The 25,548-nt window shown below is 56.8% G+C and overlaps 1 protein-coding gene across 1 annotated transcript in view; it reads left to right on the top strand.

Annotated features, from left to right (window-relative positions):
• LOC132387162 (alpha-2-macroglobulin-like) overlaps positions 1–25,548 on the top strand; it is a gene marked incomplete at both ends in the record, with an annotated part of 77,346 nt that overhangs the window by 27,898 nt on the left and 23,900 nt on the right. The gene's annotated exons all lie outside the window — the stretch shown is intronic.

Genomic DNA, 25,548 nt, shown 5'->3' on the forward strand with positions numbered 1-25,548 from the left:
CCCCGATCACCTTCCCCTCGATCTCTCCCTCCCCGATCACCTTCCCCTCGATCACACCCTCCCCGATCACCTTCCCCTCGATCCCTCCCTCCCCGATCACCTTCCCCTCAATCACTCCCTCCCCGATCGCCTTCCCCTCGATCACTCCCACCCCGATCACCTTCCACTCGATCACTCCCTCCCCCTCGATCACTCCCTCCCCGATCACCTTCCCCTCGATCACCCCCTCCCCGATCACCTTCCCCTCGATCACTCCCTCCCCGATCACCTTCCCCTCGATCACTCCCTCCCCGATCACCTTCCCCTCGATCACTCCCTCCCCGATCACCTTCCCCTCGATCAACCCCTCCCCGATCACCTTCCCCTCGATCACTCCCTCCCCGATCACCTTCCCCTCGATCACTCCCTCCCCGATCACCTTCCCCTCGATCACTCCCTCCCCGATCACCTTCCCCTCCATCACCCCCTCCCCGATCACCTTCCCCTCGATCACTCCCCGATCTCCTTCCCCTCGATCACTCCCTCGCCGATCACCTTCCCCTCGATCACCCCCTCCCCGATCCCCTTCCCCTCGATCACTCCCTCCGCGATCACCTTCCCCTCGATCACTCCCTCCCCGATCACCTTCCCCTCGATCACCCCCTCCCCGATCCCCTTCCCCTCGATCACTCCCTCCCCGATCACCTTCCCCTCGATCACCCCCTCCCCGATCACCTTCCCCTCGATCACTCCCTCCCCGATCACCTTCCCTTCGATCACCCCCTCCCCGATCACCTTCCCCTCGATCACTCCCTCCCCGATCACCTTCCCCTCGATCACTCCCTCCCCGATCACCTTCCCCTCGATCACCCCCTCCCCGATCACCTTCCCCTCGATCACCCCCTCCCCGATCACCGTCCCCTCGATCACTCCCTCCCCGATCACCTTCCCCTCGATCACTCCCTCCCCGATCACCTTCCCCTCGATCACTCCCTCCCCGATCACCTTCCCCTCGATCACTCCCTCCCCGATCACCTTCCCCTCGATCACTCCCTCCCCGATCACCATCCCCTCGATCACTCCTTCCCCAAACACCTTCCCCTCGATCACCCCCTCCCCGATCCCCTTCCCCTCGATCACTCCCTCCCCGATCTCCTTCCCCTCGATCACTCCCCGATCTCCTTCCCCTCGATCACCCCCTCCCCGATCACCTTCCCCTCGATCACTCCCTCCCCGATCACCTTCCCCTCGATCACTCCCTCCCCGATCACCTTCCCCTCGATCACTCCCTCCCCGATCACCTTCCCCTCGATTCCTCCCTCCCCGATCACCTTCCCCTCGAACACCCCCTCCCCGATCACCTTCCCCTCGATCACTCCCCGATCACCTTCCCCTCGATCACCCCCTCCCCGATCACCTTCCCCTCGATCACTCCCCGATCACCTTCCCCTCGATCACTCCCTGCCCGATCACCTTCCCCTCGATCACTCCCTCCCCGATCACCTTCCCCTCGATCACTCCCTCCCCGATCACCTTCCCCTCGATCACTCCCTCCCCGATCACCTTCCCCTCGATCACTCCCTCCCCGATCACCTTCTCCTCGATCACTCCCTCCCCGATCACCTTCCCCTCGATCACTCCCTCCCCGATCACTTTCCCCACGGTCACTCCCTCCCCGATCACCTTCCCCTCGATCACTCCCTCCCCGATCACCTTCCCTTCGATCACCCCCTCCCCGATCACCTTCCCCTCGATCACTCCCCGCTCACCTTCCGCTCGATCACCCCCTCCCCGATCACCGTCCCCTCGATCACTCCCTCCCCGATCACCTTCCCCTCGATCACCCCCTCCCCAATCACCTTCCCCTCGATCAGCCCCTCCCCGATCACCTTCCCCTCGATCACTCCCCGATCACCTTCCCCTCGATCACTCCCTCCCCGATCACCTTCCCCTCGATCACTCCCTCCCCGATCACCTTCCCCTCGATCACTCCCTCCCCGATCACCTTCCCCTCGATCACTCCCTCCCCGATCACCTTCCCCTCGATTCCTCCCTCCCCGATCACCTTCCCCTCGAACACCCCCTCCCCGATCACCTTCCCCTCGATCACTCCCCGATCACCTTCCCCTCGATCACTCCCCGATCACCTTCCCCTCGATCACCCCCTCCCCGATCACCTTCCCCTCGATCACTCCCCGATCACCTTCCCCTCGATCACTCCCTGCCCGATCACCTTCCCCTCGATCACTCCCTCCCCGATCACCTTCCCCTCGATCACTCCCTCCCCGATCACCTTCCCCTCGATCACTCCCTCCCCGATCACCTTCCCCTCGATCACTCCCTCCCCGATCACCTTCTCCTCGATCACTCCCTCCCCGATCACCTTCCCCTCGATCACTCCCTCCCCGATCACTTTCCCCACGGTCACTCCCTCCCCGATCACCTTCCCCTCGATCACTCCCTCCCCGATCACCTTCCCTTCGATCACCCCCTCCCCGATCACCTTCCCCTCGATCACTCCCCGCTCACCTTCCGCTCGATCACCCCCTCCCCGATCACCGTCCCCTCGATCACTCCCTCCCCGATCACCTTCCCCTCGATCACCCCCTCCCCGATCACCTTCCCCTCGATCACCCCCTCCCCGATCACCGTCCCCTCGATCACTCCCTCCCCGATCAAGTTCCCCTCGATCACTCCCCGATCACCTTCCCCTCGATCACTCCCTCCCCGATCACCTTCCCCTCGATCACCCCCTCCCCGATCACCTTCCCCTCATTCACTCCTCGATCACTTTCCCCTCGATCACTCCCTCCCCGATCAACTTCCCCTCGATCACCCCCTCCCCGATCACCTTCCCCTCGATCACTCCCCGATCACCTTCCCCTCGATCACTCCCTCCCCGATCACCTTCCCCTCGATCACTCCCTCCCCGATCACCTTCCCCTCGATCACTCCCCAATCACCTTCCCCTCGATCACTCCCTCCCCGATCACCTTCCCCTCGATCACTCACTCCCTGATCACCTTCCCCTCGATCACTCCCTCCCCGATCACCTTCCCCTCGATCACTCCCTCCCCGATCACCTTCCCCTCGATCACACCCTCCCCGATCACCTTCCACTCGATCACTCCCTCCCCGATCACCTTCCCCTCGATCACTCCCTCCCCGATCACCTTCCCCTCGATCACACCCTCCCCGATCACCTTCCCCTCGATCACCCCCTCCCCGATCACCTTCCCCTCGATCACCCCCTCCCCGATCACCTTCCCCTCGATCACCCCCTCCCCGATCAACTTCCCCTCGATCACCCCCTCCCCGATCACCTTCCCCTCGATCACCCCCTCCCCGATCACCTTCCCCTCGATTCCTCCCTCCCCGATCACCGTCCCCTCGATCACTCCCTCCCCGATCACCTTCCCTTCGATCACTCCCTCCCCGATCACCTTCCCCTCGATCACTCCCTCCCCGATCACCTTCCCCTCGATCACTCCCTCCCCGATCACCTTCCCCTCGATCACTCACTCCCCGATCACCTTCCCCTCGATCACTCCCTCCCCGATCACCTTCCCCTCGATCACTCCCTCCCCGATCACCTTCCCCTCGATCACTCCCTCCCCGATAACCTTCCCCTCGATCACTCCCTCCCCGATCATTATCCCCTCGATCACTCCCTCCCCGATCACCTTCCCCTCGATCACCCCCTCCCCGATCACATTCCCCTCGATCACCCCCTCCCCGATCACATTCCCCTCGATCACCCCCTCCCCGATCACCTTCTCCTCGATCACTCCCTCCCCGATCACCTTCCCCTCTATCACTCCCTCCCCGATCACCTTCCCCTCGATCACGCCCCGATCACCTTCCCCTCGATCACTCCCTCCCCGATCACCTTCCCCTCGATCACTCCCTCCCCGATCACCATCCCCTCGATCACTCCCTCCCCGATCACCTTCCCCTCGATCACTCCCTCCCCGATCACCTTCCCCTCGATCACTCCCTCCCCGATCACCTTCCCCTCGATCACTCCCTCCCCGATCACCTTCCCCTCGATCACTCCCTCCCCGATCACCTTCTCCTCGATCACTCCCTCCCCGATCACCTTCCCCTCGATCACTCCCTCCCCGATCACCTTCCCCTCAATCACTCCCCGATCACCTTCCCCTCGATCACTCCCCGATCACCTTCCCCTCGATCACTCCCTCCCCGATCACCTTCTCCTCGATCACTCCCTCCCCGATCACCTTCTCCTCGATCACTCCCTCCCCGATCACCTTCCCCTCTATCACTCCATCCCCGATCAAACTTCCCCTCGATCACTCCCCGATCACCTTCCCCTCGATCACCCCCTCCCCGATCACCTTCCCCTCGATCACTCCCTCCCCGATCACCTTCCCCTCGATCACTCCCTCCCCGATCACCTTCCCCTCGATCACCCCCACCCCGATCACCTTCCCCTCGATCACTCCCCGATCACCTTCCCCTCGATCACCCCCTCCCCGATCACCTTCCCCTCGATCACTCCCTCCCCGATCACCTTCCCCTCGATCACTCCCTCCCCGATCACCTTCCCCTCGATCACTCCCTCCCCGATCACCTTCCCCTCGATCACTCCCTCCCCGATCACCTTCCCCTCGATCACTCCCCGATCACCTTCCCCTCGGTCACCCCCTCCCCGATCACCTTCCCCTCGATCACTCCCTCCCCGATCACCTTCCCCTCGATCACCCCCTCCCCGATCACCTTCCCCTCGATCACTCCCTCCCCGATCACCATCCTCTCGATCACTCCCTCCCCGATCACCTTCCCCTCGATCACTCCCTCCCCGATCACCTTCCCCTCGATCACTCCCTCCCCGATCACCTTCCCCTCGATCACTCCCTCCCCGATCACCTTCCCCTCGATCACCCCCTCCCCGATCACCTTCCCCTCGATCACTCCCTCCCCGATCACCTTCCCCTCGATCACTCCCTCCCCGATCACCTTCCCCTCGATCACTCCCTCCCCGATCACCTTCCACTCGATCACCCCCTCCCCGATCACCTTCCCCTCGATCACCCCCTCCCCGATCACCTTCCCCTCGATCACCCCCTCCCTGATCACCTTCCCCTCGATCACTCCCTCCCCGATCACCTTCCCCTCGATCACCCCCTCCCCGATCACCTTCCCTCTATCACTCCCTCCCCGATCACCTTCCCCTCGATCACTCCCTCCCCGATCACCTTCCCCTCGATCACTCCCTCCCCGATCACCTTCCCCTCGATCACTCCCTCCCCGATCACCTTCCCCTCGATCACTCCCTCCCCGATCACCTTCCCCTCGATCACTCACTCCCCGATCACCTTCCCCTCGATCACTCCCTCCCCGATCACCTTCCCCTCGATCACTCCCTCCCCGATCACCTTCCCCTCGATCACTCCCTCCCCGATAACCTTCCCCTCGATCACTCCCTCCCCGATCATTATCACCTCGATCACTCCCTCCCCGATCACCTTCCCCTCGATCACTCCCTCCCCGATCACCTTCCCCTCGATCACCCCCTCCCCGATCACCTTCCCCTCGATCACTCCCTCCCCGATCACCTTCCCCTCGATCACCCCCTCCCCGATCACATTCCCCTCGATCACCCCCTCCCCGATCACCTTCCCCTCGATCACTCCCCGATCACCTTCCCCTCGATCACTCCCTCCCCGATCACCTTCCCCTCGATCACTCCCCGATCACCGTCCCCTCATCGCCCCCTCCCCGATCACGTGCCCCTCGATCACTCCCTCCCCGATCACCTTCCCCTCGATCACTCCCTCCCTGATCACCTTCCCCTCGATCACTCCCTCCCCGATCACCTTCCCCTCGATCACTCCCCGCTCAGTTTCCCCTCGATCACTCCCTCCCCGATCACCTTCCCCTCGATCACTCCCTCCCCGATCACCTTCCCCTCGATCACCCCCTCCCCGATCACATTCCCCTCGATCACCCCCTCCCCGATCACATTCCCCTCGATCACCCCCTCCCCGATCACCTTCTCCTCGATCACTCCCTCCCCGATCACCTTCCCCTCTATCACTCCCTCCCCGATCACCTTCCCCTCGATCACTCCCCGATCACCTTCCCCTCGATCTCCCCCTCCCCGATCACCTTCCCCTCGATCACTCCCCGCTCAGTTTCCCCTCGATCACTCCCTCCCCGATCACCTTCCCCTCGATCACTCCCTCCCCGATCACCTTCCCCTCGATCACCCCCTCCCCGATCACATTCCCCTCGATCACCCCCTCCCCGATCACATTCCCCTCGATCACCCCCTCCCCGATCACATTCTCCTCGATCACTCCCTCCCCGATCACCTTCCCCTCTATCACTCCCTCCCCGATCACCTTCCCCTCGATCACTCCCCGATCACCTTCCCCTCGATCTCCCCCTCCCCGATCACCTTCCCCTCGATCACTCCCTCCCCGATCACCATCCCCTCGATCACTCCCTCCCCGATCACCTTCCCCTCGATCACTCCCTCCCCGATCACCTTCCCCTCGATCACTCCCCGATCACCTTCCCCTCGATCACTCCCTCCCCGATCACCTTCCCCTCGATCACTCCCTCCCCGATCACCTTCCCCTCGATCAGTCCCTCCCCGATCACCTTCCCCTCAATCACTCCCCGATCACCTTCCCCTCGATCACTCCCTCCCCGATCACCTTCCCCTCGATCACTCCCTCCCCGATCACCTTCTCCTCGATCACTCCCTCCCCGATCACCTTCTCCTCGATCACTCCCTCCCCGATCACCTTCCCCTCTATCACTCCATCCCCGATCACCTTCCCCTCGATCACCCCCTCCCCGATCACCTTCCCCTCGATCACCCCCTCCCCGATCACCTTCCCCTCGATCACTCCCTCCCCGATCACCTTCCCCTCGATCACTCCCTCCCCGATCACCTTCCCCTCGATCACCCCCACCCCGATCACCTTCCCCTCGATCACCCCCTCCCTGATCACCTTCCCCTCGATCACCCCCTCCCTGATCACCTTCCCCTCGATCACTCCCTCCCCGATCACCTTCCCCTCGATCACCCCCTCCCTGATCACCTTCCCCTCGATCACTCCCTCCCCGATCACCTTCCCCTCGATCACTCCCTCCCCGATCACCTTCCCCTCGATCACTCCCTCCCCGATCACCTTCCCCTCGATCACTCCCTCCCCGATCACCTTCCCCTCGATCACCCCCTCCCCGATCACCTTCCCCTCGATCACTCCCTCCCCGATCACCTTCCCCTCGATCACTCCCTCCCCGATCACCTTCCCCCCGATCACTCCCTCCCCGATCACCTTCCCCCCGATCACCCCCTCCCCGATCACCTTCCCCTCGATCACCCCCTCCCCGATCACCTTCCCCTCGATCACCCCCTCCCCGATCACCTTCCCCTCGATCACCCCCTCCCCGATCAACTTCCCCTCGATCACCCCCTCCCCGATCACCTTCCCCTCGATCACCCCCTCCCCGATCACTTTCCCCTCGATCACTCCCTCCCCGATCACCTTCCCCTCGATCACTCCCTCCCCGATCACCTTCCCCTCGATCACTCCCTCCCCGATCACCTTCCCCTCGATCACTCCCTCCCCGATCACCTTCCCCTCGATCACTCCCTCCCCGATCACCTTCCCCTCGATCACTCCCTCCCTGATCACCTTCCACTCGATCACCCCCTCCCCGATCACCTTCCCCTCGATCACCCCCTCCCCGATCACCTTCCCCTCGATCACTCCCTCCCCGATCACCTTCCCCTCGATCACTCCCTCCCCGATCACCTTCCCCTCGATCACCCCCTCCCCGATCACCTTCCCCTCGATCACCCCCTCCCCGATCAACTTCCCCTCGATCACCCCCTCCCCGATCACCTTCCCCTCGATCACCCCCTCCCCGATCACCTTCCCCTCGATTCCTCCCTCCCCGATCACCGTCCCCTCGATCACTCCCTCCCCGATCACCTTCCCTTCGATCACTCCCTCCCCGATCACCTTCCCCTCGATCACTCCCTCCCCGATCACCTTCCCCTCGATCACTCCCTCCCCGATCACCTTCCCCTCGATCACTCACTCCCCGATCACCTTCCCCTCGATCACTCCCTCCCCGATCACCTTCCCCTCGATCACTCCCTCCCCGATCACCTTCCCCTCGATCACTCCCTCCCCGATAACCTTCCCCTCGATCACTCCCTCCCCGATCATTATCACCTCGATCACTCCCTCCCCGATCACCTTCCCCTCGATCACTCCCCGATCACCTTCCCCTCGATCACCCCCTCCCCGATCACCTTCCCCTCGATCACTCCCTCCCCGATCACCTTCCCCTCGATCACTCCCTCCCCGATCACCTTCCCCTCGATCACCCCCTCCCCGATCACATTCCCCTCGATCACCCCCTCCCCGATCACCTTCCCCTCGATCACTCCCTCCCCGATCACCTTCCCCTCGATCACTCCCTCCCCGATCACCTTCCCCTCGATCACCCCCTCCCCGATCACATTCCCCTCGATCACCCCCTCCCCGATCACCTTCCCCTCGATCACTCCCCGATCACCTTCCCCTCGATCACTCCCTCCCCGATCACCTTCCCCTCGATCACTCCCCGATCACCGTCCCCTCATCACCCCCTCCCCGATCACGTGCCCCTCGATCACTCCCTCCCCGATCACCTTCCCCTCGATCACTCCCTCCCTGATCACCTTCCCCTCGATCACTCCCTCCCCGATCACCTTCCCCTCGATCACTCCCCGCTCAGTTTCCCCTCGATCACTCCCTCCCCGATCACCTTCCCCTCGATCACTCCCTCCCCGATCACCTTCCCCTCGATCACCCCCTCCCCGATCACCTTCCCCTCGATCACTCCCTCCCCGATCACCTTCCCCTCGATCACACCCCGATCACCTTCCCCTCGATCACTCCCTCCCCGATCACCTTCCCCTCGATCACTCCCTCCCCGATCACCTTCCCCTCGATCACTCCCTCCCCGAACACCTTCCCCTCGATCACTCCCCGATCACCTTCCCCTCGATCACTCCCTCCCCGATCACCTTCCCCTCGATCACTCCCTCCCCGATCACCTTCCCCTCGATCACTCCCTCCCTGATCACCTTCCACTCGATCACCCCCTCCCCGATCACCTTCCCCTCGATCACTCCCTCCCCGATCACCTTCCCCTCGATCACTCCCTCCCCGATCACCTTCCCCTCGATCACTCCCTCCCCGATCACCTTCCCCTCGATCACCCCCTCCCCGATCACCTTCCCCTCGATCACCCCCTCCCCGATCACCTTCCCCTCGATCACTCCCTCCCTGATCACCTTCCACTCGATCACCCCCTCCCCGATCACCTTCCCCTCGATCACTCCCTCCCCGATCACCTTCCCCTCGATCACCCCCTCCCCGATCACCTTCCCCTCGATCACTCCCTCCCCGATCACCTTCCGCTCGATCACCCCCTCCCCGATCACCTTCCCCTCGATCACTCCCCGATCACCTTCCCCTCGATCACTCCCTCCCCGATCACCTTCCCCTCGATCACCCCCTCCCCGATCACCTTCCCCTCGATCACTCCCCGATCACCATCCCCTCGATCACTCCCCGATCACCTTCCCCTCGATCACTCCCTCCCCGATCACCTTCCCCTCGATCATTCCCTCCCCGATCACCTTCCCCTCGATCACTCCCCGATCACCTTCCCCTCGATCACCCCCTCCCTGATCACCTTCCCCTCGATCACTCCCTCCCCGATCACCTTCCCCTCGATCACTCCCTCCCCGATCACCTTCCCCTCGATCACTCCCTCCCCGATCACCTTCCCCTCGATCACTCCCTCCCCGATCACCTTCCCCTCGATCACCCCCTCCCCGAACACCTTCCCCTCGATCACCCCCTCCCCGATCACCTTCCCCTCGATCACCCCCTCCCCGATCACCTTCCCCTCGATCACTCCCTCCCCGATCACCTTCCCCTCGATCACTCCCTCCCCGATCACCTTCCCCTCGATCACTCCCTCCCCGATCACCTTCCCCTCGATCACTCCCTCCCCGATCACCTTCCCCTTGATCACCCCCTCCCCGATCACCTTCCCCTCGATCACTCCCTCCCCGATCACCTTCCCCTCGATCACTCCCTCCCCGATCACCTTCCCCTCAATCACTCCCCGATCACCTTCCCCTCGATCACTCCCTCCCCGATCACGTTCCACTCGATCACCCCCTCCCCGATCACCTTCCCCTCGATCACCCCCTCCCCGATCACCTTCCCCTCGATCACTCCCTCCCTGATCACCTTCCCCTCGAGCACTCCCCGATCACCTTCCCCTCGATCACCCCCTCCCCGATCACCTTCCCCTTGATCACTCCCTCCCCGATCACCTTCCCCTCGATCACCCCCTCCCCGATCACCTTCCCCTCGATCACTCCCCGATCACCTTCCCCTCGATCACTCCCTCCCCGATCACCATCCACTCGATCACTCCCTCCCGGATCACCTTCCCCTCGATCACCCCCTCCCCGATCACCTTCCCCTCGATCACCCCCTCCCCGATCACCTTCCCCTCGATCACTCCCTCCCTGATCACCTTCCACTCGATCACCCCCTCCCCGATCACCTTCCCCTCGATCACTCCCTCCCCGATCACCTTCCCCTCGATCACTCCCTCCCCGATCACCTTCCCCTCGATCACCCCCTCCCCGATCACCTTCCCCTCGATCACTCCCTCCCCGATCACCTTCCCCTCGATCACTCCCTCCCTGATCACCTTCCACTCGATCACCCCCTCCCCGATCACCTTCCCCTCGATCACTCCCTCCCCGATCACCTTCCCCTCGATCACCCCCTCCCCGATCACCTTCCCCTCGATCACTCCCTCCCCGATCACCTTCCCCTCGATCACCCCCTCCCCGATCACCTTCCCCTCGATCACTCCCCGATCACCTTCCCCTCGATCACTCCCTCCCCGATCACCTTCCCCTCGATCACCCCCTCCCCGATCACCTTCCCCTCGATCACTCCCCGATCACCATCCCCTCGATCACTCCCCGATCACCTTCCCCTCGATCACTCCCTCCCCGATCACCTTCCCCTCGATCACTCCCTCCCCGATCACCTTCCCCTCGATCACTCCCCGATCACCTTCCCCTCGATCACCCCCTCCCTGATCACCTTCCCCTCGATCACTCCCTCCCCGATCACCTTCCCCTCGATCACTCCCTCCCCGATCACCTTCCCCTCGATCACTCCCTCCCCGATCACCTTCCCCTCGATCACTCCCTCCCCGATCACCTTCCCCTCGATCACCCCCTCCCCGAACACCTTCCCCTCGATCACCCCCTCCCCGATCACCTTCCCCTCGATCACCCCCTCCCCGATCACCTTCCCCTCGATCACTCCCTCCCCGATCACCTTCCCCTCGATCACTCCCTCCCCGATCACCTTCCCCTCGATCACTCCCTCCCCGATCACCTTCCCCTTGATAACCCCCTCCCCGATCACCTTCCCCTCGATCACTCCCTCCCCGATCACCTTCCCCTCTATCACTCCCTCCCCGATCACCTTCCCCTCGATCACTCCCCGATCACCTTCCCCTCGATCACCCCCTCCCCGATCACCTTCCCCTCGATCACTCCATCCCCGATCACCATCCACTCGATCACTCCCTCCCCGATCACCTTCCCCTCGATCACTCCCTCCCCGATCACCTTCCCCTCGATCACTCCCCGATCACCTTCCCCTCGATCACTCCCTCCCCGATCACCATCCACTCGATCACTCCCTCCCCGATCACCTTCCCCTCGATCACTCCCTCCCCGATCACCTTCCCCTCGATCACTCCCTCCCCGATCACCTTCCCCTCGATCACTCCCTCCCCGATCACCTTCCCCTCAATCACTCCCCGATCACCTTCCCCTCGATCACTCCCTCCCCGATCACCTTCCACTCGATCACCCCCTCCCCGATCACCTTCCCCTCGATCACCCCCTCCCCGATCACCTTCCCCTTGATCACTCCCTCCCCGATCACCATCCCCTCGATCACTCCCTCCCGGATCACCTTCCCCTCGATCACCCCCTCCCCGATCACCTTCCCCTCGATCACTCCCCGATCACCTTCCCCTCTATCACTCCCTCCCCGATCACCTTCCCCTCGATCACTCCCTCCCCGATCACCTTCCCCTCGATCACTCCCTCCCCGATCAGCTTCCCCTCGATCACCCCCTCCCCGATCACCTTCCCCTCGATCACTCCCTCCCCGATCACCTTCTCCTCGATCACTCCCTCCCCGATCACCTTCCCTCTATCACTCCCTCCCCGATCACCTTCCCCTCGATCACTCCCCGATCACCTTCCCCTCGATCACCCCCTCCCCGATCACCTTCCCCTCGATCACCCCCTCCCCGATCAACTTCCCCTCGATCACTCCCTCCCCGATCACCTTCCACAGACACCCACAGAGTGACACTCCCTGAAATTCCTACTCTCCACACACACCCACAGTGACACTCCCTGAAATTCCTACTCTCCACAGACACCCACAGTGACACTCCCTGAAATTCCTACTCTCCACACACACCCACAGAGTGACACTCCCTGAAATTCCTACTCTCCACAGACACCCACAGAGTGACACTCCCTGAAATTCCTACTCTCCACAGACACCCACAGAGTGACACTCCCTGAAATTCCTACTCTCCACAGACACCCACAGTGACACTCCCTGAAATTCCTACTCTCCACAGACACCCACAGTGACACTCACTGAAATTCCTACTCTCCACAGACACCCACAGTGACACTCCCTGAAATTCCTACTCTCCACAGACACCCACAGAGTGACACTCCCTGAAATTCCTACTCTCCACAGACACCCACAGTGACACTCCCTGAAATTCCTACTCTCCACAGACACCCACAGTGACACTCCCTGAAATTCCTACTCTCCACAGACACCCACAGTGACACTCCCTGAAATTCCTACTCTCCACAGACACCCACAGAGTGACACTCCCTGAAATTCCTACTCTCCACAGACACTCACAGACTGACACTCCCTGAAATTCCTACTCTCCACAGACACCCACAGAGTGACACTCCCTGAAATTCCTACTCTCCACAGACACCCACAGTGACACTCCCTGAAATTCCTACTCTCCACAGACACCCACAGAGTGATACTCCCTGAAATTCCTACTCTCCACAGACACCCACAGTGACACTCCCTGAAATTCCTACTCTCCACAGACACCCACAGAGTGACACTCCCTGAAATTCCTACTCTCCACAGACACCCACAGTGACACTCCCTGAAATTCCTACTCTCCACAGACACCCACAGAGTGACACTCCCTGAAATTCCTACTCTCCACAGACACCCACAGAGTGACACTCCCTGAAATTCCTACTCTCCACAGACACCCACAGAGTGACATCCCTGAAATTCCTACTCTCCACAGACACCCACAGTGACACTCCCTGAAATTCCTACTCTCCACAGACACCCACAGTGACACTCCCTGAAATTCCTACTCTCCACACACACCCACAGTGACACTCCCTGAAATTCCTACTCTCCACAGACACCCACAGTGACACTCCCTGAAATTCCTACTCTCCACAGACACCCACAGTGATACTCCCTGAAATTCCTACTCTCCACAGACACCCACAGAGTGACACTCCCTGAAATTCCTACTCTCCACAGACACCCACAGAGTGACACTCCCTGAAATTCCTACTCTGCACAGACACCCACAGAGTGACACTCACTGAAATTCCTACTCTCCACAGACACCCACAGAGTGATACCCCCTGAAATTCCTACTCTCCAGAGACACCCACAGTGATACTCCCTGAAATTCCTACTCTCCACAGACACCCACAGAGTGACACTCCCTGAAATTCCTACTCTCCACACACACCCACACAGTGATGCTGCCTGAAATTCCTACTCTCCACAGACACCCACAGTGACACTCCCTGAAATTCCTACTCTCCACAGACACCCACAGAGTGATACTCCCTGAAATTCCTACTCTCCACAGACACCCATAGAGTGACACTCCCTGAAATTCCTACTCTCCACAGACACCCACAGAGTGACACTCCCTGAAATTCCTACTCTCCACAGACACCCACAGAGTGATACTCCCTGAAATTCCTACTCTCCACAGACAACCACAGAGTGATACTCCCTGAAATTCCTACTCTCCACAGACACCCACAGAGTGACACTCCCTGAAATTCCTACTCTCCACAGACACCCACAGAGTGATACTCCCTGAAATTCCTACTCTCCACAGACACCCACAGTGACACTCCCTGAAATTCCTACTCTCCACACACACCCACAGAGCGATACTCCCTGAAATTCCTACTCTCCACAGACACCCACAGACTGACACTCCCTGAAATTCCTACTCTCCACAGACACCCACAGAGTGACACTCCCTGAAATTCCTACTCTCCACAGACACCCACAGAGTGACACTCCCTGAAATTCCTACTCTCCACACACACCCACAGAGTGACACTCCCTGAAATTCCTACTCTCCACAGACACCCACAGTGATACTCCCTGAAATTCCTACTCTCCAGAGACACCCACAGTGATACTCCCTGAAATTCCTACTCTCCACAGACACCCACAGAGTGACACTCCCTGAAATTCCTACTCTCCACACACACCCACAGAGTGACACTCCCTGAAATTCCTACTCTCCACAGACACCCACAGAGTGACACTCCCTGAAATTCCTACTCTCCACAGACACCCACAGAGTGACACTCCCTGAAATTCCTACTCTCCACAGACACCCACAGAGTGTCACTCCCTGAAATTCCTACTCTCCACACACACCCACACAGTGATGCTGCCTGAAATTCCTACTCTCCACAGACACCCACAGAGTGATACTCCCTGAAATTCCTACTCTCCACAGACACCCACAGAGTGATACTCCCTGAAATTCCTACTCTCCACAGACACCCACAGAGTGACACTCCCTGAAATTCCTACTCTCCACAGACACCCACAGAGTGATACTCCCTGAAATTCCTACTCTCCACAGACACCCACAGTGACACTCCCTGAAATTCCTACTCTCCACACACACCCACAGAGCGATACTCCCTGAAATTCCTACTCTCCACAGACACCCACAGAGTGACACTCCCTGAAATTCCTACTCTCCACAGACACCCACAGTGACACTCCCTGAAATTCCTACTCTCCACAGACACACACAGAGTGACACTCCCTGAAATTCCTACTCTCCACAGACACCCACAGAGTGACATTCCCTGAAATTCCTACTATCCACAGACACCCACAGAGTGACACTCCCTGAAATTCCTACTCTCCACAGACACCCACAGAGTGACACTCCCTGAAATTCCTACTCTCCACACACACCCACAGAGTGACACTCCCTGAAATTCCTACTCTCCACAGACACCCACAGTGACACTCACTGAAATTCCTACTCTCCACAGACACCCACAGAGTGACACTCCCTGAAATTCCTACTCTCCACAGACACCCACAGAGTGACACTCCCTGAAATTCCTACTCTCCACAGACACCCACAGAGTGACACTCCCTGAAATTCCTACTCTCCACAGACACCCACAGAGTGACACTCCCTGAAATTCCTACTCTCCACAGACACCCACTGTGACACTCCCTGAAATTCCTACTCTCCACAGACACCCACAGTGACACTCCCTGAAATTCCTACTCTCCACAGACACCCACAGTGACACTCCCTGAAATTCCTACTCTCCACAGACACCCACAGAGTGATACTCCCTGAAATTCCTACTCTCCACAGACACCCACAGAGTGATACTCCCTGAAATTCCTACTCTCCACAGACACCCACAGAGTGACACTCCCTGAAATTCCTACTCTCCACAGACACCCACAGTGACACTCCCTGAAATTCCTACTCTCCACAGACACCCACAGAGTGACACTCCCTGAAATTCCTACTCTCCACAGACACCCACAGTGACACTCCCTGAAATTCCTACTCTCCACAGACACCCACAGTGACACTCACTGAAATTCCTACTCTCCACAGACACCCACAGTGACACTCCCTGAAATTCCTACTCTCCACAGACACCCACAGAGTGACACTCCCTGAAATTCCTACTCTCCACAGACACCCACAGTGACACTCCCTGAAATTCCTACTCTCCACAGACACCCACAGAGTGACACTCCCTGAAATTCCTACTCTCCACAGACACTCACAGACTGACACTCCCTGAAATTCCTACTCTCCACAGACACCCACAGAGTGACACTCCCTGAAATTCCTACTCTCCACAGACACCCACAGTGACACTCCCTGAAATTCCTACTCTCCACAGACACCCACAGAGTGATACTCCCTGAAATTCCTACTCTCCACAGACACCCACAGTGACACTCCCTGAAATTCCTACTCTCCACAGACACCCACAGAGTGACACTCCCTGAAATTCCTACTCTCCACAGACACCCACAGTGACACTCCCTGAAATTCCTACTCTCCACAGACACCCACAGAGTGACACTCCCTGAAATTCCTACTCTCCACAGACACCCACAGAGTGACACTCCCTGAAATTCCTACTCTCCACAGACACCCACAGAGTGACATCCCTGAAATTCCTACTCTCCACAGACACCCACAGTGACACTCCCTGAAATTCCTACTCTCCACAGACACCCACAGTGACACTCCCTGAAATTCCTACTCTCCACAGACACCCACAGTGATACTCCCTGAAATTCCTACTCTCCACAGACACCCACAGAGTGACACTCCCTGAAATTCCTACTCTCCACAGACACCCACAGAGTGACACTCCCTGAAATTCCTACTCTGCACAGACACCCACAGAGTGACACTCCCTGAAATTCCTACTCTCCACAGACACCCACAGAGTGACACTCACTGAAATTCCTACTCTCCACAGACACCCACAGAGTGATACCCCCTGAAATTCCTACTCTCCAGAGACACCCACAGTGATACTCCCTGAAATTCCTACTCTCCACAGACACCCACAGAGTGACACTCCCTGAAATTCCTACTCTCCACACACACCCACACAGTGATGCTGCCTGAAATTCCTACTCTCCACAGACACCCACAGTGACACTCCCTGAAATTCCTACTCTCCACAGACACCCACAGAGTGATACTCCCTGAAATTCCTACTCTCCACAGACACCCACAGAGTGACACTCCCTGAAATTCCTACTCTCCACAGACACCCACAGAGTGACACTCCCTGAAATTCCTACTCTCCACAGACACCCACAGTGACACTCCCTGAAATTCCTACTCTCCACAGACACCCACAGAGTGACACTCCCTGAAATTCCTACTCTCCACAGACACCCACAGTGACACTCCCTGAAATTCCTACTCTCCACAGACACCCACAGAGTGACACTCCCTGAAATTCCTACTCTCCACAGACACCCACAGAGTGACACTCCCTGAAATTCCTACTCTCCACAGACACCCACAGAGTGACATCCCTGAAATTCCTACTCTCCACAGACACCCACAGTGACACTCCCTGAAATTCCTACTCTCCACAGACACCCACAGTGACACTCCCTGAAATTCCTACTCTCCACACACACCCACAGAGTGACACTCCCTGAAATTCCTACTCTCCACAGACACCCACAGTGACACTCCCTGAAATTCCTACTCTCCACAGACACCCACAGTGATACTCCCTGAAATTCCTACTCTCCACAGACACCCACAGAGTGACACTCCCTGAAATTCCTACTCTCCACAGACACCCACAGAGTGACACTCCCTGAAATTCCTACTCTGCACAGACACCCACAGAGTGACACTCCCTGAAATTCCTACTCTCCACAGACACCCACAGAGTGACACTCACTGAAATTCCTACTCTCCACAGACACCCACAGAGTGACACTCCCTGAAATTCCTACTCTCCACAGACACCCACAGAGTGATACCCCCTGAAATTCCTACTCTCCAGAGACACCCACAGTGATACTCCCTGAAATTCCTACTCTCCACAGACACCCACAGAGTGATACCCCCTGAAATTCCTACTCTCCAGAGACACCCACAGTGATACTCCCTGAAATTCCTACTCTCCACAGACACCCACAGAGTGACACTCCCTGAAATTCCTACTCTCCACACACACCCACACAGTGATGCTGCCTGAAATTCCTACTCTCCACAGACACCCACAGTGACACTCCCTGAAATTCCTACTCTCCACAGACACCCACAGAGTGATACTCCCTGAAATTCCTACTCTCCACAGACACCCATAGAGTGACACTCCCTGAAATTCCTACTCTCCACAGACACCCACAGAGTGACACTCCCTGAAATTCCTACTCTCCACAGACACCCACAGAGTGATACTCCCTGAAATTCCTACTCTCCACAGACAACCACAGAGTGATACTCCCTGAAATTCCTACTCTCCACAGACACCCACAGAGTGACACTCCCTGAAATTCCTACTCTCCACAGACACCCACAGAGTGATACTCCCTGAAATTCCTACTCTCCACAGACACCCACAGTGACACTCCCTGAAATTCCTACTCTCCACACACACCCACAGAGCGATACTCCCTGAAATTCCTACTCTCCACAGACACCCACAGACTGACACTCCCTGAAATTCCTACTCTCCACAGACACCCACAGAGTGACACTCCCTGAAATTCCTACTCTCCACAGACACCCACAGAGTGACACTCCCTGAAATTCCTACTCTCCACAGACACCCACAGAGTGACACTCCCTGAAATTCCTACTCTCCACAGACACCCACAGAGTGACACTCCCTGAAATTCCTACTCTCCACAGACACCCACAGAGTGACACTCCCTGAAATTCCTACTCTCCACACACACCCACAGAGTGACACTCCCTGAAATTCCTACTCTCCACAGACACCCACAGTGATACTCCCTGAAATTCCTACTCTCCAGAGACACCCACAGTGATACTCCCTGAAATTCCTACTCTCCACAGACACCCACAGAGTGACACTCCCTGAAATTCCTACTCTCCACACACACCCACAGAGTGACACTCCCTGAAATTCCTACTCTCCACAGACACCCACAGAGTGACACTCCCTGAAATTCCTACTCTCCACAGACACCCACAGAGTGACACTCCCTGAAATTCCTACTCTCCACAGACACCCACAGAGTGTCACTCCCTGAAATTCCTACTCTCCACACACACCCACACAGTGATGCTGCCTGAAATTCCTACTCTCCACAGACACCCACAGAGTGATACTCCCTGAAATTCCTACTCTCCACAGACACCCACAGAGTGATACTCCCTGAAATTCCTACTCTCCACAGACACCCACAGAGTGACACTCCCTGAAATTCCTACTCTCCACAGACACCCACAGAGTGATACTCCCTGAAATTCCTACTCTCCACAGACACCCACAGTGACACTCCCTGAAATTCCTACTCTCCACACACACCCACAGAGCGATACTCCCTGAAATTCCTACTCTCCACAGACACCCACAGAGTGACACTCCCTGAAATTCCTACTCTCCACAGACACCCACAGTGACACTCCCTGAAATTCCTACTCTCCACAGACACACACAGAGTGACACTCCCTGAAATTCCTACTCTCCACAGACACCCACAGAGTGACATTCCCTGAAATTCCTACTATCCACAGAACCCCACAGAGTGACACTCCCTGAAATTCCTACTCTCCACAGACACCCACAGAGTGACACTCCCTGAAATTCCTACTCTCCACACACACCCACAGAGTGACACTCCCTGAAATTCCTACTCTCCACAGACACCCACAGTGACACTCACTGAAATTCCTACTCTCCACAGACACCCACAGAGTGACACTCCCTGAAATTCCTACTCTCCACAGACACCCACAGAGTGACACTCCCTGAAATTCCTACTCTCCACAGACACCCACAGAGTGACACTCCCTGAAATTCCTACTCTCCACAGACACCCACAGAGTGACACTCCCTGAAATTCCTACTCTCCACAGACACCCACAGTGACACTCCCTGAAATTCCTACTCTCCACAGACACCCACAGTGACACTCCCTGAAATTCCTACTCTCCACAGACACCCACAGTGACACTCCCTGAAATTCCTACTCTCCACAGACACCCACAGAGTGATACTCCCTGAAATTCCTACTCTCCACAGACACCCACAGAGTGATACTCCCTGAAATTCCTACTCTCCACAGACACCCACAGAGTGACACTCCCTGAAATTCCTACTCTCCACAGACACCCACAGTGACACTCCCTGAAATTCCTACTCTCCACAGACACCCACAGAGTGACACTCCCTGAAATTCCTACTCTCCACAGACACCCACAGAGTGATACTCCCTGAAATTCCTACTCTCCACAGACACCCACAGAGTGACACTCCCTGAAATTCCTACTCTCCACAGACACCCACAGTGACACTCCCTGAAATTCCTACTCTCCACAGACACCCACAGAGTGACACTCCCTGAAATTCCTACTCTCCACAGACACCCACAGAGTGACACTCCCTGAAATTCCTACTCTCCACACACACCTTCAGAGTGACACTCCCTGAAATTCCTACTCTCCACAGACACCCACAGTGACACTCCCTGAAATTCCTACTCTCCACAGACACCCACAGAGTGACACTCCCTGAAATTCCTACTCTCCACACACCCACAGAGTGACACTCCCTGAAATTCCTACTCTCCACACACACCCACAGAGTGATACTCCCTGAAATTCCTACTCTCCACAGACACCCACAGAGTGACACTCCCTGAAATTCCTACTCTCCACACACACCCACAGAGTGATACTCCCTGAAATTCCTACTCTCCACAGACACCCACAGAGTGATACTCCCTGAAATTCCTACTCTCCACAAACACCCACAGAGTGACACTCCCTGAAATTCCTACTCTCCACAGATACCCACAGAGTGACACTCCCTGAAATTCCTACTCTCCACAGACACCCACTGAGTGATACTCCCTGAAATTCCTACTCTCCACACACACCCACAGAGTGATACTCCCTGAAATTCCTACTCTCCACAGACACCCACAGAGTGATACTCCCTGAACTTCCTACTCTCCACAGACACCCACAGTGACACTCCCTGAAATTCCTACTCTCCACACACACCCACAGAGCGATACTCCCTGAAATTCCTACTCTCCACAGACACCCACAGAGTGACACTCCCTGAAATTCCTACTCTCCACAGACACCCACAGTGACACTCCCTGAAATTCCTACTCTCCACAGACACAGACAGAGTGACACTCCCTGAAATTCCTACTCTCCACAGACACCCACAGAGTGACACTCCCTGAAATTCCTACTCTCCACAGACACCCACAGAGTGACACTCCCTGAAATTCCTACTCTCCACAGACACCCACAGTGACACTCCCTGAAATTCCTACTCTCCACACACACCCACAGAGCGATACTCCCTGAAATTCCTACTCTCCACAGACACCCACAGACTGACACTCCCTGAAATTCCTACTCTCCACAGACACCCACAGAGTGATACTCCCTGAAATTCCTACTCTCCACAGACACCCACAGAGTGACACTCCCTGAAATTCCTACTCTCCACAGACACCCACAGAGTGACACTCCCTGAAATTCCTACTCTCCACAGACACCCACAGAGTGACACTCCCTGAAATTCCTACTCTCCACAGACACCCACAGAGTGACACTCCCTGAAATTCCTACTCTCCACAGACACCCACAGAGTGACACTCCCTGAAATTCCTACTCTGCACAGACACCCACAGAGTGACACTCCCTGAAATTCCTACTCTCCACACACACCCACAGAGTGACACTCCCTGAAATTCCTACTCTCCACAGACACCCACAGTGATACTCCCTGAAATTCCTACTCTCCAGAGACACCCACAGTGATACTCCCTGAAATTCCTACTCTCCACAGACACCCACAGAGTGACACTCCCTGAAATTCCTACTCTCCACAGACACCCACAGAGTGACACTCCCTGAAATTCCTACTCTCCACAGACACCCACAGAGTGTCACTCCCTGAAATTCCTACTCTCCACACACACCCACACAGTGATGCTGCCTGAAATTCCTACTCTCCACAGACACCCACAGAGTGATACTCCCTGAAATTCCTACTCTCCACAGACACCCACAGAGTGATACTCCCTGAAATTCCTACTCTCCACAGACACCCACAGAGTGACACTCCCTGAAATTCCTACTCTCCACAGACACCCACAGAGTGATACTCCCTGAAATTCCTACTCTCCACAGACACCCACAGTGACACTCCCTGAAATTCCTACTCTCCACACACACCCACAGAGCGATACTCCCTGAAATTCCTACTCTCCACAGACACCCACAGAGTGACACTCCCTGAAATTCCTACTCTCCACAGACACCCACAGTGACACTCCCTGAAATTCCTACTCTCCACAGACACACACAGAGTGACACTCCCTGAAATTCCTACTCTCCACAGACACCCACAGAGTGACACTCCCTGAAATTCCTACTCTCCACAGACACCCACAGAGTGACACTCCCTGAAATTCCTACTCTCCACAGACACCCACAGAGTGACACTCCCTGAAATTCCTACTCTCCACAGACACCCACAGAGTGACACTCCCTGAAATTCCTACTCTCCACACACACCCACAGAGTGACACTCCCTGAAATTCCTACTCTCCACAGACACCCACAGTGACACTCACTGAAATTCCTACTCTCCACAGACACCCACAGAGTGACACTCCCTGAAATTCCTACTCTCCACAGACACCCACAGAGTGACACTCCCTGAAATTCCTACTCTCCACAGACACCCACAGAGTGACATTCCCTGAAATTCCTACTATCCACAGACACCCACAGAGTGACACTCCCTGAAATTCCTACTCTCCACAGACACCCACAGAGTGACACTCCCTGAAATTCCTACTCTCCACACACACCCACAGAGTGACACTCCCTGAAATTCCTACTCTCCACAGACACCCACAGTGACACTCACTGAAATTCCTACTCTCCACAGACACCCACAGAGTGACACTCCCTGAAATTCCTACTCTCCACAGACACCCACAGAGTGACACTCCCTGAAATTCCTACTCTCCACAGACACCCACAGAGTGACACTCCCTGAAATTCCTACTCTCCACAGACACCCACAGAGTGACACTCCCTGAAATTCCTACTCTCCACAGACACCCACAGTGACACTCCCTGAAATTCCTACTCTCCACAGACACCCACAGTGACACTCCCTGAAATTCCTACTCTCCACAGACACCCACAGTGACACTCCCTGAAATTCCTACTCTCCACAGACACCCACAGAGTGATACACCCTGAAATTCCTACTCTCCACAGACACCCACAGAGTGACACTCCCTGAAATTCCTACTCTCCACAGACACCCACAGAGTGATACTCCCTGAAATTCCTACTCTCCACAGACACCCACAGAGTGACACTCCCTGAAATTCCTACTCTCCACAGACACTCACAGTGACACTCCCTGAAATTCCTACTCTCCACAGACACCCACAGAGTGACACTCCCTGAAATTCCTACTCTCCACAGACACCCACAGAGTGACACTCCCTGAAATTCCTACTCTCCACACACACCTTCAGAGTGACACTCCCTGAAATTCCTACTCTCCACAGACACCCACAGTGACACTCCCTGAAATTCCTACTCTCCACAGACACCCACAGAGTGACACTCCCTGAAATTCCTACTCTCCACACACCCACAGAGTGACACTCCCTGAAATTCCTACTCTCCACACACACCCACAGAGTGATACTCCCTGAAATTCCTACTCTCCACAGACACCCACAGAGTGACACTCCCTGAAATTCCTACTCTCCACACACACCCACAGAGTGATACTCCCTGAAATTCCTACTCTCCACAGACACCCACAGAGTGATACTCCCTGAAATTCCTACTCTCCACAAACACCCACAGAGTGACACTCCCTGAAATTCCTACTCTCCACAGACACCCACAGAGTGATACTCCCTGAAATTCCTACTCTCCACAGACACCCACAGTGACACTCCCTGAAATTCCTACTCTCCACACACACCCACAGAGCGATACTCCCTGAAATTCCTACTCTCCACAGACACCCACAGAGTGACACTCCCTGAAATTCCTACTCTCCACAGACACCCACAGTGACACTCCCTGAAATTCCTACTCTCCACAGACACAGACAGAGTGACACTCCCTGAAATTCCTACTCTCCACAGACACCCACAGAGTGACACTCCCTGAAATTCCTACTCTCCACAGACACCCACAGAGTGACACTCCCTGAAATTCCTACTCTCCACAGACACCCACAGAGTGACACTCCCTGAAATTCCTACTCTCCACAGACACCCACAGAGTGACATTCCCTGAAATTCCTACTATCCACAGACACCCACAGAGTGACACTCCCTGAAATTCCTACTCTCCACAGACACCCACAGAGTGACACTCCCTGAAATTCCTACTCTCCACACACACCCACAGAGTGACACTCCCTGAAATTCCTACTCTCCACAGACACCCACAGTGACACTCACTGAAATTCCTACTCTCCACAGACACCCACAGAGTGACACTCCCTGAAATTCCTACTCTCCACAGACACCCACAGAGTGACACTCCCTGAAATTCCTACTCTCCACAGACACCCACAGAGTGACACTCCCTGAAATTCCTACTCTCCACAGACACCCACAGAGTGACACTCCCTGAAATTCCTACTCTCCACAGACACCCACAGTGACACTCCCTGAAATTCCTACTCTCCACAGACACCCACAGTGACACTCCCTGAAATTCCTACTCTCCACAGACACCCACAGTGACACTCACTGAAATTCCTACTCTCCACAGACACCCACAGAGTGATACTCCCTGAAATTCCTACTCTCCACAGACACCCACAGAGTGATACTCCCTGAAATTCCTACTCTCCACAGACACCCACAGAGTGACACTCCCTGAAATTCCTACTCTCCACAGACACCCACAGTGACACTCCCTGAAATTCCTACTCTCCACAGACACCCACAGTGACACTCCCTGAAATTCCTACGCTCCACACACACCTTCAGAGTGACACTCCCTGAAATTCCTACTCTCCACAGACACCCACAGAGTGACACTCCCTGAAATTCCTACTCTCCACAGACACCCACAGAGTGACACTCCCTGAAATTCCTACTCTCCACAGACACCCACAGAGTGACACTCCCTGAAATTCCTACTCTCCACAGACACCCACAGAGTGACACTCCCTGAAATTCCTACTCTCCACAGACACCCACAGAGTGACACTCCCTGAAATTCCTACTCTCCACACACACCTTCAGAGTGACACTCCCTGAAATTCCTACTCTCCACAGACACCCACAGTGACACTCCCTGAAATTCCTACTCTCCACAGAC

Source organism: Hypanus sabinus, unplaced genomic scaffold (genome assembly GCF_030144855.1).
Source record: "Hypanus sabinus isolate sHypSab1 unplaced genomic scaffold, sHypSab1.hap1 scaffold_1581, whole genome shotgun sequence".
Taxonomy (NCBI): Eukaryota; Metazoa; Chordata; class Chondrichthyes; order Myliobatiformes; family Dasyatidae; genus Hypanus; species Hypanus sabinus.